Source organism: Megascapheus bottae, chromosome X, assembly GCF_031878675.1.
Source record: "Megascapheus bottae isolate mThoBot1 chromosome X, mThoBot2.hap1, whole genome shotgun sequence".
Taxonomy (NCBI): Eukaryota; Metazoa; Chordata; class Mammalia; order Rodentia; family Geomyidae; genus Megascapheus; species Megascapheus bottae.
Genome location: NC_143547.1, coordinates 30,245,310 through 30,258,258, shown reverse-complemented (window position 1 = coordinate 30,258,258; position 12,949 = coordinate 30,245,310).

Genomic DNA, 12,949 nt, shown 5'->3' with positions numbered 1-12,949 from the left:
AATGCACCCAGACATACACAAACTATCCAGATATATTGTCTCAAAATTCTACCAGCAAAGCCATGTGCTAATGGCTCATGCCTATAACTACTCAGGAAGCTGGGATCTCAGGGCCAAGGCTTAAAACCAACCCAGTAAATCAACTCCTCAAAAACATTATGTAAGCCTGGGGGCCAGTAGCTCACACCTGTAATCCTAGCTTCTCAGGAGGCTGACATCTAAGGATCTCAGTTCAAAGTCAGTCAGCAGGAAAGTTCGTGAGACTTTTGTGGTGGGGGGGGGCGGGATATGGAGCATGGACTGGGCTCTGTCCCTGAGCTCTTCAGCTCAAGGCTACTGCCCTTGAGCCACAGCCCCACTTCCTGTTTTCTAGTGCTTAATTGGAAATAAGTGTCCCATTTGTCTTTAGTGCCAGGGCTGGCTTTAAACTGTGATCCTCAAATCTCAGGCTCCTGAGTAGCTAAGATTACAGGCATGAGCTACCATGTCAGGCTCCTGAGATTCTTATCTCCAGTTAACCACCAGAAAACTTGAAGTGGCACTGTGGTTCATATAGTAGAGTGCTATTCTTGAGCTGAAGAGATCAGGAACAGCACCCAGGCCCAGAGTACAAGGCTCACAACACACACACTATATCTACACAAAGAACTAGGAAAAGCAGGAATTGTCTGGGTGCAAGTGGCTAATGCCTGTAAACGTAGCTACAAAGGAGGCTAAGTAGCTGTGATCTTAGGATTGCAGTTTGAAGCCAGCTTGGGCAGAAAAGATCCCATAAGACTCATCTTCAAAAACTGGAAATGGAGCTGTTACTCAAGTGGCGGAGCACTAGCCTTGAGCAAAAAGAGGCTTAGGAACAGCACCCAGGCCCTAAGTTCAAGCTTCACAACCAATAATAAAAGCAGGAAGTGGTCAGGAGTTTGGCCTAGTGATAGAGTGCTTGTATAGCATGCACAAAGACTCATATTCTATACCTCAGTATCACATACATAGAAAAAGCTGGAAGTGGTGCTGTGGCTCAAGTGGTAGAGCTCTAGCCATGAGAAAGCCCAAGGGCAGTGTTCAGGCTGAGTTCAAGCCCCAGGACTGGCAAAAAAAAAACAGGAATTGGAGGCATGGCTCCAGTGGTAGAGTAGATGCCTTGAAACACACACACACACAGGAAAAATACTTTGGGCTGGGAATATGGCTTAGTGGTAGAGTGCTTGCCTTGCATACATGAAGCCTTGGGTTTGATTCCTCAATCACCAAGTAGCTCAAGTAGTAAAGTGCTAGCCTTGGGCAAAAGAAGCTCTGGGGAGCCAGAAGCATGACCTTGTGGTACAGTGCTTGCCTAGCGTGCATGAAGCCCTGAGTTGGAGTCCTTGTTACGACATATACATTAAAAGCTTGAAATGGTGCTATGGCTCAAGTGGTAGAGTACTAGCTCAAAGACAGTGCCCAGGCCCTGACTTCAATCCTCAGGACTGGAAAAAAAAATCTGTCAGTGGGCAAAAAAAAAAAACCAGGGTTCAATTCCTCAGTACTACCACATACATAGAAAAAAAAAGGCTGGAAGTGGTGCTGTGGCTCAAGTGGTAAAGCTCTAGCCTTGAGGAATGCCCAAGGAAAGTGCTCAGGCCCTGAATTCAAGCCCTGAAAAAAATGGGAGGGAGGCAGGAAGCGTAGCCTAGTGGTAGAGTGCTTATGCATAAAGTCCTGGGTTCAATTTCCCAGTACCACATACACAGAAAAAGCCAGAGAGCTGCTGTGGCTCAAGTGGCAGAGCGCTAGCTTTGAGCATAAAGTGTCCAAGGCCAGTACCCAGGCCCTGAGTGCAAGCCCCCAGGACTGGGATTAAAAAAATCTTTCACTCAGGGTCAGTGCTTATCTCTATAATTCTAGGAGGCTGAGATGTGAAGATCATGTTTTGAAGCTACCTTCGGCAAGAAAATCCATAAGAATTTTATCTCCAGTTTACCAGCAAAAAGCTAGAAATGGATATGTGTCTCAGGTGGTAGAGCAGTAGCCTGTGCAAAGTCCTCAGGGTCAGCACACTGGCACCCATGTATTCAAGCCCCAGGACCAGCACACTCAGAAAAAGTTATTGCCAGCCGGGCAGGGCACAGTGGCTCACACCTGTAATCCTAGCTACTCAGGAGGCTGAGATCTGAGGATCAAAGTTCAAAGCCAGCCAGAGCACAAAAGGATCTGAGACTATTATCTCCAATTAACCTCTAGAAAATGGGCAGTGGGGCTTGGCTCCAGGGCAGGGCAGTAGTCTTGAGCTGAAGAGCCCAAGCACAACGCCCAGGCCCAGGGGTACGTCGGTAGCCTTGAGTTGAGGAGCTCAAGGACAACACCCTGGTGGAGTTCAAGCCCCATGATCCACAAAAAAGAGAAAACTCTGATAGATGTGACTAGAAAACTGTGCTAGCTAAACCTGCCTCATTTGTTCCCTAAGTGTGCCCTCTATGCTAAGTATATGTCAAGTACCTGGCACAAGTGAGCTGGATAAACATGAGCTGGAGGAGTGAGTGAGAGATTAATAATTATGTAATACCTAGAATCTGTGCTGTCTGCATATAGTCTCAGCTACTTCTCATTTCAGACCATGAGTTCAGGGACAGCCTAGAAATCAAACTGAGACTTCTAACACTCAAAATAAAACCATAACATCTAATCTGATTTAGTGTTTTCTAAGAATTTTCCAAGTGCTTAGACCTACTAACTCACTTAACATTCAGCCCATTCAAGGCATTTTCTTTTGTGTGTGTGTACGCGCACATACGCACGTGCACGTGCACATGCACGCCAGGCCTGGGGCTTGAACTCAGAGCCTTGGCATTGTCCTTGAGCATCATTTCTTACATACATTTTTTTTTGCCTGTCCTGGCACTTGAACTTAGGGCCTGGGCACTCTCTTTGAGCTTTCTCAAGGCTGGCACTCTACCACTCTACAACTGAGCCACAGCACCATTGCTGGTACCATGGAATCGAACCCAGGGTTTCACACATGCTAGGCAAACATTCTACCACTAGGCCACATTTCCAGCCCTTGTCCTTGAGCTTTTGTACTCAAGGTTAGTGCTCTACTACTTAAACCACAGCACCCCTTCAGGCTTTTTGGTGGTTCATTGGAGATAAGAGTCTTAGGGACTTTTTTGCTGAGGCAGGCTTCAAACCTTGATCCTCAGAGCCCAGCCTCCCGATTAGCTAGGGTTACAGGTATAAATGACTGGTTCCTCTCTCTTACCTTCAAAAGAGCAGAAGAGAGCATACATTCAGGTATGCTAAACCTCTTTGCTGTTTGGTTTGTTTTAGGTTTTGTGGTATTGGCAATGAAACCCAGAACCTTGTGCATGCAAGGTTGTGCAATACATCATAGCTAAAACCAGCCCTTGGTAGTTTTGAAAACTGCTGTTTAGGTTTGAGGTATAGTTTTGTTGTTGTTGTTGTTTTTTGCCAGTCGTGGAGATTGAACTCAGGGCCTGGGCACTGTTCTTGGACACATTTTCCTCAAGGCTAGCGCTCTGCCACTTGAGCTGCAGCACCACTTCTAGCTTTTTCTATGTATGTGGTACTGAGCAATCGAACCCAGGGCTTTGTGCATGCGAGCGCTCTACCATTAGGCTATGCTCCCAGCCCCTAGGGTACAGTTCTGTGGAATGTTTGTCTTGTCACACCTAGCTAGGCCCTGACTTTGATCCCAGCATTCACACACACAAACGCTGAAAAGGTTTGGCTGCTTAGTTTTCCTGTCCTGGAACCAAGATTTATAAACCATTTTTTGTTGTTGTTTCCTCCAACCCCCTTCCCAGACCAGGACTCAAATTTGTTGTCTGAGGCTTGATTTCACTCATTGACTGGCCCTCTACCACCTGAGCCATGCCTCCAATCAGCACAAACTGGGTTTTTGGGCAGTTCTGGGGCTTGAGCTCAGGGCTTGAGCACTGTCTGTCCTTGAGCTTTCTCAAGGCTAGAGGTCTACCACTTGAGCCATAGTACCATTTCTGGCTTTTTCTATGTATGTGGTACCAGGAATCGAACCCAGGTCTTTGTGCTTGCTAGGCAGGCACTCTACCACTAGGCCAAACTCATGGCCACAAACTGGGTTCTTTTAGTGCCAGTCCTGGGACATGAAACTCAGGGTCTGGGCCCCTTCCCTGAGCTTTTGTAAGACTAGTACTCTGCCACTTGAGCCATTGCCCCACTCTGGCTTGTTGGTACTTAACTTGATATAAGAGTCTCATAGAGGCCGGGAGTTTGGCCTAGTGGTTAAAGTGCTTGCCTAGCATGCATGAAGACCCGGGTTCGATTCCTCGGTACCACATACATAGAAAAAAGCCGGAAGTGGCGCTGAGGCTCAAGTGGTAGAGCTCTAGCCTTGAGAAAGTCCAAGGACACTGCTCAGGCCCTGAGCTCAGAGTCTCATAGAGTTACCATTATTTTTGTTGTTGGCCATGGGGCTTGAACTATCGGCCTGGTCACTGTCTCTAAGCTCTTCAGCTCAAGGCTAGCACTCTACCACTTTGAGCCACAATGCTACTACTGGTTTTCTCGTGGTTAATTGAAGACAAGAGTCTCACAACTTTCGTGCCTGGGCTGGCCTTGCAACGTGATCCTCAGATCTCAACCTCCTGAGTATCTAAGAACACAGGCATGAGCCACAGGCACTCTGCCTTTCAAACTGTTGTAACATCATGTTACACTGTTTCACTGGATCCTTCTATAGACCTGCAACTATAACTTAGACAAGATAGGGCACGCCCAGGGTGGTTTGGCCATAGACCTGCAGCATTAAGAACTAGCCTGTTTTACTATCTGGATTGCTGTCAGTGCTTGGGTTCCTCCTTCTTAAGATGATTCTGGGGACTACTTGTTCTTCTGGGTCTTCAGATACACTTAAAAACAGCACCATAAGGGGCTGGGAGTTTGGCCTAGTGGTAGAGTGCTTGCCTAGCATGCACGAAGACCCAGGTTCGATTCCTCGGTACCACATACATAGAAAAAAGCCAGAAATGATGCTGAGGCTCAAGTGGTAGAGCTCTAACCTTGGGAAAATCCAAGAACTGTGCTCAGGCCCTGAGATCAAGCCCACAACTGGCAAAAAAAAATAGCACCATAAGCTGGACGTGGTGGCTCATACCTATAATCCTAGCTACTCTGGATGCTGAGATCTGAGGATTGCAGATCAAAACCAGCCCAGGCACTAAAGTCCATGAAACTATTATCCCCAATTTACCACCAGAAAATGGGAAGTGGCGCTGTGGCTCCAGGAGTAAGGTGTGGTAGCCTTGAGCTGAAGAGCTAAGGGACAATACTCAGGCTCAGATTTCAAGTCCCATGACCAACAAAAATAAAAAATAAAAGAAATAAAGACCAGGCAGAGTGGGCGGAGCAGGCAGTGTGGTGGCTCACGCCTATAATCCTAGTTATTCAAGAGGCTGAGATCTGAGGGTCAAGGCTCAAACCGGCCTGAGTACAAAAGGACCTGAGACTCTTATCTCCAATTAACCTCTAGAAAATGGGAAGTGGGGCTTGGCTCCAGGGCATGGTGGTAGCCTTGAGCTGAAGAGCTCAGGGACAGTGCCCAGGCCCAGTTCAAACCCCATGACCCACAAAAAAAATAGCATCATAAGCCAGACAATGGCACTTCATGCCTGTCATCCTAGCTACTCAGGAGGCAGAGAATTGAGGATCATAGTTCAAAGCCAGCAGGACCAAGAAAGTCCTTGAGATTCTTATTTACAATTAACTACCAAAAAGCCAGAAGTAGAGCTATGTTTCATGTGGTAGAAAGCTAGTCTTAAGGAAAAGAAGCTCAGGGACAGTGCCCAGGCCCTGAGTTCAAGCTCCAGGACTGGCATCAAAAAAAAAAAAGGAAACATTGAGAGACCTCCGTTTACCATTTAGAAGTGACAATCAGGAACATATGTCATAACTCTTGTTGGTATGGGGCTAGCTCTCCCAGTAATAAGCCCTAGTCCATTTGAGATAAAGCCCCTTCATCATCTTGACTACCCAAATCTGCCTGCCAGGAATCCCTGAACACACCCTCAGGACAGGTAGGAACAGAATCATCTCTGTGGTTTTTACTTCCTTATCCCCTCAACCAGCAGAAAATCCAGTGCAAGATCTAGCATGCGTTCAGGAGATAATTGTAGATTGTACATTAGCTTTGGTGTGAACTACTGTCTTCATCAAGAAACAGGGAAGCCAATCAGAGGGTTCTGGGGCCATGCCTCTATCACAAGGAATCATACCCGGATGTTTATCTCACTAAGGACCAATGAGCGCGTTAGAAGCCTCCAGTCCTGACGGCTGAGGACTAGGAGAAGGCCCCTCCAGTCTTCTCAGTTGTGTACCTTTTAGGAAGCCCAGAGGGCCTCATTTCCCTCATCCACAAAGCGAAGATAATAATAGTTAAAATTGTTGTGAGGCTAAATGAGATCATTCCTGTAGAGTGATTAGGACAAGGTCTGACAAGGTATTAATTATTGCTTTATCTGAATCAGCTGAGTATTGTGAATAAAAGAATTCTCATCCCTTTGGCCCAACATTCCCTCTACTCCTCAAGCCCCTTCCCAACCCATTCTATCAGACTTTTATCACAAACCACTGTGGCTTCAAGAAGCACAGAAAAGGAGACTGGACTCTGGAGATGGTTTGGGGGGCACCAGGGGCCTGAAGCCTTCCTCCAGGTTCAGGTGTCCAGGGACCCTAATGCCAAGTATTTATTGAGAGGGATACTCAGGTAGGAAGTGAGGTCACAATAACCTTGAAGTTACAGCAACAATCATGTGTGATCTACTCAAGAGACAAACTTATCTCAAAAGGCTGGTACAATTACCACGGATATCTCTACCTAAGTTCCCGGTAGGTAGAGTGTGGAATTAGCCTACATCTAGGATAGGAATCTGAGCTCTTTCAAGTTGGGACTGAATGACTGACTTAGGAAACTTTCTGGGAGTCAAGAGAATGGCGTTCCAATTTTCTTTGGTAGACCTCATGGCTCAACATTCAGGTTCTCACAGACTTTCCAGTTCTATCACCCACCAATCTTAGAAGCTGCCAAACCTTAGTATGTGTGCTCACTCAAATGGCAGTTCCAAGTGTAGGGTGCTAGTATTGTACAAATGCATGTGTTAGTGTGTGTGAGATGGCGGGGGAGGGAGGAGAAAGAGAAACAGGAGAACTGGAGTGGGGATGGAAAGGGAGATGCTGGGATGAACCACGATGGTTCTGGGGAGGGACGCACAGTGGATCAATTCAGATTGAATCACTAAGGTAGGGTGGCCATAGTTCTTTGTTGGGTGGGGGGGGGTGAGTGCAGCAAACAGTGAAGAAATTTCTGGTTGCTGAAGTGTGACCAGCCTGCTCATCCACAGACACAGACCTGTCCTCTGGGCTCCCATCTGCCTCAGGTGGATCTCACATTCAGGTCAGCCCTTCATCTCTCTCCTACCCGGCATACTAACCTAGCTCACCCCCAACCCTCTGATCCTCTATTTTTTGGTGCTTGTCCTGAAGCTTGAACTCAGGGCCTGGGCACTGTCCCTGAGCTTGTGTGCTCAATGATGGCACTCTACCACTTGAACCGGAGGTGCACTTCCCACTTTTTTTTTTTTTTGGTCACTTGTGAAGCGTGAACTCTGGCAAGACTAGTACTCTATGACTTAGCACCTCAGTGCTACTTCGGGTTTTCTGGTGGCCAATTGGAGATAAGAGTCTAACAGAGGGGCCGGGAGTTTGGCCTAGTGGTTAAAGTGCTTGCCTAGCATGCATGAAGACCGGGGTTCGATTCCTCGGTACCACATACATAGAAAAAAGCCGGAAGTGGTGCTCAGGCTCAAGTGGTAGAGCTCTAGCCTTGAGAAAGTCCAAGGACAGTGCTCAGGCCCTGAGCTCAAGCCCAGGACTGGCAAAAAAAAAAAAAAGAGTCTAACAGACTTTTGTGCCCAGGCTGGCTTTGAACCATGATCCTTAGCTCTTAGCCTCCTGAGTAGCTAGGATTATAGGCCTAAAACACGTGCCTTGGTTCCCACTTTTTTATAGTTCTTTTTTAATTTTTAGTCGTGGGGCTTAACTCAGGGCCTGGGTGTTGTACCTGACTCTGTGCTCAAGGCTAGTGCTCAACTACTTGAGCCACAGCGCCTGTTTTTTTTTTAGTGTTTAATTGGAAATAGGAGTCTCACAGTGACCTTTCTTCCTGGGCTAACTTCGAAGGGTAATCCTCAGATCTCAGCCTCCTGAGTAGCTAAGATTACAGGTGTGAGCCACCAACACCTGGCTTCGCTTGGCTTGGCTGGCGCGCGCTCTCTCTCTCTCTCTCTCTCTCTCTCTCTCTCTCTCTCTCTCTCTCTCTCTCTCTCTCTCTCTCCTCTCTCCCTCCCTCCCCCCTCCCTTTCTTTTTCTTTCTCCTTCCTTCCCTTTCCTCTTTCTTTCTTTCTTTCTTTCTTTCTTTCTTTCTTTCTTTCTTTTTTTTTTTGGACTTGGGCTTGGCCTCAGGGCTTGAGCATTGTCCTTGGGTTTTTGTTTGTTTGTTTATTTGTTTTTTGCCAGTCGTGGGCTTGAGCTCAGGGCCTGAGCACTGTCCTTGGACTTTCTCAAGGCTAGAGCTCTACCACTTGAGCCTCAGCACCACTTCCGGCTTTTTTTTTTATATATATGTGGTACCAAGGAATCGAACCAGGGTCTTCGTGCATGCTAGGCAAGCACTTTAACCACTAGACCAAACTCCCGGCCCCTCTTTCTTTCTTTCTTTGGATATGGGGCTTGAATCTGGGCCTGGGCACTGTCCCTGAGCACAGCCCTACTTCATTTTTTTTTCTTTTACCAGTCCTGGTCTTGAACTCAGGGCCTGAACACTGTCCTTGGATTTTTCTCAAGGCTAGAGCTCTACCACTTGAGCCTCAGCACCACTTCTGGCTTTTTTCTATGTATGTAGTAGTGAGCAATCAAATCTTGGTCTTCATGCATGCTAGGCAAGCACTCTACCACTATGTCAAACTCCCGGCCCCCCTACTTCCAGTTTTTTAGTGACTAATTGGACATAAGTCTCACATTCATTAGTGCCCAGGCTGGCTTTGAAGTGCAATTCTCAGAACTCAGCCTCCTGAGTAGCTAGGGTTACATTACAGGCATGAGCCACATCACCTAGTTAGCTTGCTTGCTTTCTTTCCTTTCCTCCTTCCTTCCTTCCTTCCTTCCTTCCTTCCCTCTTGATGGCTAACTCTTTCTTTCCTCCTCCTCCTCCTCCTCCCTCCTCCTCCTCCTCCTCCTTCTTCTTCTTCCTCTCTCTCTCTCTCTCTCTCTCTCTCTCTCTCTCTCTCTCTCTGTGTGTGTGTGTGTGTGTGTGTGTGTGTGTGTGTGTGTGTGTGTGTGTGTGTATGTGTATGTGTCCTGGGGCTTGTACTTGGCCTGGACCACAATGTCCCAGAGCTCTTCATCTCAAGGCTACTGCCCTACCCTTGAGCCAAGCCCCACTTCCCATTTTCTAGTGGTTAATTGGAGATAAGAGTCTCAGGTCCTTTTGTGCCCAGGCTGGCTTTGAACCTTGATCCTCAGATCTCAGCCTCCAGAGTAGCTAGGATTACAGGCGTGAGCCACCACAGGCTTTTCTCTTTTGTTTTATTAGAGATAACATAAACATTACTACCTGGGCTGGCTTCTTCAAACCATGATCCTCAGACCTCAGTCTCTTGATTTACTAGGATCACAGGCATGAAACACCAAGTTCATGGGATTTATCCTCAAGTATAAACCAGCTCTCAAAGCTCTGGGGCATGCAACTGGCTCAGGAGCTGTTCTTCATGGGCTCTCATTGATAGATGAATGAATTGTTGTCTTTGTTATCTTCCAATAGTTGGGCAGTCTTTAGAATAACCTAGCCTCCTTTCTTGGGCACCAGGCCCCATTGGTTACTACCCCAGGGCAGGAGTCCCTGGACTTCAATCACCAGGAAGCTGGAAGTGGAGTTGTGGTCCAAGTGTTAAAGTGCTAGCACCTAGGTCTTGACTCCTGAAGATGGTTCAAAACTAGCCTAGGAACTAAAGATCTCGAGACTCTTATCTCCGATTAACAACTAGAGAACAGGAAGTGGCACTGTGGCTCTAGGGGTAGGCAGTAGCCATAAAATGAAAAGCTCGGGGACAGTGCCTCAGGACTGACAAACAGGTAGGTAGATAGATAGATAGATAGATAGACAGATAGATAGATAGATAGATAGATAAAGCCAGCTGCTGTGGATCAAGCCTCTAATCCTAGTTACTTACTCAGGAGGCTGAGATGTGAAGATAGCGGTTCAAAATCAGCCAGGGTAAGAAAGTCCATGAGCTCTTCTCTTCAATTAACCAACAAAAAGCCAGAGGTGGAGCTATGGCTCAAGTGGCAGAGTGACAGCCTTGACTGAAAAAGCTAAGGGACAGGGGCTGGGCATTTGGCCTAGTGGTAGAATGTTTGCTTAGCATGCACGAAGACCTGGGTTTGATTCCTGCATACCACATTCATAGAAAAAGCCAGAAATGATGCTGTGGCTCAAGTGGCAGAGTGCTAGCCTTGAGGAAAAAGCCCAAGGACAGTGCACAGGCCCTGAGTTCAAGCCCCAGGACTGGCAAAAAAAAAGTTTGGCTGGGAGCTTGCCTTGCATGCACGAAGACATGGGTTGATTCCTTGGTACCACATAAATAGAAAAAAAAATCAGTGGTAGAGCTCTAGCCTTGAGAAAGCACAAAGACAGTGCCCATGCCCTAAGTTCAAGGATAGGACTGGCATAAAAAAAGCTAAGGGACAATACTCTGGCCCTGAGTTCAAACCCCAGTATTAGTAAAAAGAAAAAAAATCAAATGAATTATATAGTTGTCCATCAATATCCCTGGAAGAGTAGTTCTAAGAATCTTGTCCCCTAACATAACTGTGGCTGATCAAGACCTTACATAAAATTTGCCCAGAACCTTATGGATACCTTCTTGTATTCTTTCTATTTTTAGTCAGTTGTCAGGCTTGAACTCTGGGCCTGGGTGCTATCCCTGAGCTGTTTAGCTCAAGGCTAGTGCTCTATCACTTTGAACTATAGTGCAACTTCCAGTTTTCTGGTGGTTAATTGAAGATAAGACTCTCATGGACTTTTGTGCCTGGGCTGGCTTTGAACCACAATTCTCAGATCACAGCCTCCTGAGTAGCTAGGATTACAGGTATGTGTATGCCACCAGCGCCCAGATTCCCATATATTTTCAACACTATTCAATCCTAATATTATGTAGTCCTAGCTTCTCCTGAGGCTGAGCTTTGAGGATTGAAGACAGCCTGGACAGAAAAGTCCACCACAAACCATCTTTTTTTTTTGGTGGGTCATGGGGCTTGAACTCAGCCTGGGTGCTGTCCCTGAGCTCTTCAGCTCAAGGCTACCACCCTACCCTTGCCAAGACCCATTTCCCATTTTTTTATGTTTTCTACAGGTTAATTGGAGATGAAGGAGTCTTAGGGTTTTTTTTTTTTGGTGCCTGGACTGACTTTGAACCTTGATCCTCAGATCTCAGCCTCCTGAGTAGCTAGGATTACAGGCATGTACCTGTGCTCCACTTACCACAATCTTATCTTCAATAAAACTACTTTTAAAAGAACGTGGAAGTGGAGCTGTGGCTCCAGTGGAAAAGGGCTAACCTTGAGCTGAAGAACTCACGAACAATACCCAGGCCCAGGATTCAAGCCCCACAACCACCAACAACAAAAAATTAGTAAGGAAATACAAATATTACATAAATAATTGTTATAGGGCTAGCGTGGCCTAGTTGTAGAGTGCTTGCCTAGCTTACAAAAAGCTCCATGTTCAATTCCTTGGTACCACATACACAGAAAAAGCCAGAAGTTGTGCTATGGCTCAAAGTGGTGGAGTGCTAGCCTTGAGAAAACCCAAGGACAGCATCCAGGCCTTGAGTTCAACCCCAGGACTGGCAAAAAAAAGTGTTATACAGTAATGTTTAGGGAATGACAACATAGAAAAATGTCTGTACATATTCAACATACACATGATATTTTTTGAGACGGAGTCACTAAACTCACTCTATCCTAGGCTGGCCTCAAACTCAGGATCCTCATGCCTTAGCTTAGGATTCTAAGTGTCTATTTCCATACCCATCTCATAAAGGCAATTTTTATTTTTTCAGTAATGGAGCTTGCTAAATAAGCAATTTACCACTTGCGCTGCACTTTATTCCATAATTGCTGTGTATTTTTGTTTTGTTTCATTTTGTTTTTTTTCCAGTACTGGGGCTTGAACTCAGGGCCTGAGCACTGTCCTTGGGCTTTCCTCAAGGCTAGTGCTCTACCACTTGAGCCACAGCACCACTTCTGACTTCTCTATATATGTAGTACTGAGGAATCGAACCAGGGTTTTTATGCATGTTAGACTCCCACTCTACCACCAGGCCAAAATCCCAGTCCATATATATACACTGGGTAGGGCTTGAACTCAGGGCTAGGCCATATTCCTTAGCTTTTGTGTTCAAGTCTAGTATTCTACCAGCTGAGCCATAGCTCCATTTAAGGCTTTTTGGTAGTTAATTCGACTTCCCTGCCTGGGTTGACTTTGAACTTTGAGCCACTGGCAACTGGCATCATGACTTCCTCTCTCTCTCTCTCTCTCTCTCTCTCTCTCTCTCTCTCTCTCTCTCTCTCTCTCTCTCTCTTTCTCTCTCTCTGTCTCTGTCTCTCTGTCTCTCCCTCCCTCCCTCCCCTACTCTCTGTTTTGCCAGTCGTGGGGCTTGTACTCAGAGCCCGGGCACTATCCTTGAGCTTCTTTTGCTCAAGGCTAGCACTCTACCACTTGAGCCACAGCACCATTTCCATGTTTTCATTTATGTGATAGTGAGGAATTGAACCCAGGGCTTCATGCATGCTAGGCAAGCACTCTATCACTAAGCCACATTCCCAGCCCTTAGGACTTTCGTTCTGATGTTTCTTTTAGTTTTAT